General features: G+C 49.5%; 1 non-coding gene across 1 annotated transcript; it reads right to left on the minus strand.

Annotated features, from left to right (window-relative positions):
• Positions 1 to 1,346: 1,346 nt before the first annotated feature.
• Positions 1,347 to 1,419, minus strand: TRNAF-GAA. The gene has a single exon. It is a non-coding gene; the product is annotated as a tRNA-Phe (tRNA).
• Positions 1,420 to 1,631: the final 212 nt, after the last annotated feature.

Below are 1,631 nucleotides of genomic sequence, written 5' to 3' on the forward strand. Positions count from 1 at the left end.
AAGATCAAATAATACCTGGCACTTAGTGGGAGTTCAGTTAATTAAAGTCCAACTGATGAATGAATTAATAACCTGAGAGTACACAGTACTTCATAAATGTGAGTTCCCTTTCCCTCACAAAACAGCGGAACCAGAAGATGCACAAGACCAAATGTATAAATCCAACAAGTGACTGTCTTTTATCTGTAGCAAGGCAGCACCCCACTAACCTGTACAACACATTTTCTAGTTACTCCAATAGATTAAAATTTCTTCCTCCTGTAATTCTAATCTACATCCCTGACCTCCTGCCACGGAGTCCTGCCTGGCTCAGCTAAGGGAGCTACACAACACCGAGTAAGACGTCTGGGGCTCTGCTTTCTTTACTCCACACCACCTAGTTTGGCCCTGAGGTGGCTCCCACAGGTAGCCAGGAAAGGTGACACCCTGCACGTCCCACTTCCAACACACACTTATTGTGAAAGCAAAAAGTCTTTAAGAAAAATTAATTTTGAACCCATGCCAAAGTTGTATTCAGACCTGCAGAACAAAAAGACAGCAAACGGGAAAAATGTGTTCACCAAAAGTCGTAGTAAAAGGCTCTTTTAGGAACAGAAAGGAGAATAACAATTAATTTTTTTAAGAAAAGAAATAGGAATATCTAGTTAAATGGATCTAACCCCTAGCGTAGCGTTGGAAACAGGAATTTGTGATTTGTCCCGTCTGAGATGGGGCACCGAAGACGGATTTCTAACTGTGAAGATGGATTTCGCAGATGAAGCTGGACCTGCTGGACCAGGGACCACCACACTTTGCGAGCCACTGGTCTGGATTCCAAATAAAAGTGTCGAGCTGTGAGACGGAGTAATTTCGCGGCCGTAAAGCTGCCACGCCTCTCCCCGCCGGGCAGGCAACCGCCGACGCCGCCCGAGCTGCCAGCCGGCGCCTCCAGCAGCAACGCCGAGCCGCCCCCATGCGGTTCAACAGCGGGCGGGGCTTCTCAAATTGCCTCGCCTCGGGGAATGAAATTGGGGATGAAGTCGTCTCTCTCGTCCCCCGAGACAGATCGACTCCTTTCTCGCCCCAGCCCGCAAGGCGGTGCCACCGGGACTCCCGGGCGCTCAGACCTGGACGGGACCCGCGCCAGCCGAGGTCCCGGTCCCGCGCAGCGCGCACGCGCAGCAACGCCCCCGATGGCCGCCTGGAAGGCGCCCCAGAAATGGCGGTGCCGAGTGGCCGCTCTCCTAGTCTCAGTTTTCACTGCAGCTGGCATGACTGAGTCCGTTTAGTCCTGACAGAAGATCCTATGAGATTTGAATCCCTTCCAAGAAATAAATTAGTTAATTCTTTTTTTAAAAATGGGGAGCTGCCGAAACCCGGGATCGAACCAGGGACCTTTAGATCTTCAGTCTAACGCTCTCCCAACTGAGCTATTTCGGCGCCTTCGCCTTGGTTGAGAGTAAGGTATTACTGAATTTCATGCGACTTCCTGATCCGCCCGTTCTCAATAATTATAGCGCCTCTTTATTGTCACATCAAATTATTACACGAGAATTTGTCTTGCTCTTTACAAGCCATGGTTTAGCCGCACTATCTATATACGTTGCTTGCTTCTTTTCCCATCATGGATGGTTGCACTCGAATGTGGACAA

The sequence above is a fragment of the Phyllostomus hastatus genome, unplaced genomic scaffold (assembly GCF_019186645.2).
Source record: "Phyllostomus hastatus isolate PE091 unplaced genomic scaffold, TTU_PhHast_1.1 phas_contig_29, whole genome shotgun sequence".
In the NCBI taxonomy this organism is placed as follows: Eukaryota; Metazoa; Chordata; class Mammalia; order Chiroptera; family Phyllostomidae; genus Phyllostomus; species Phyllostomus hastatus.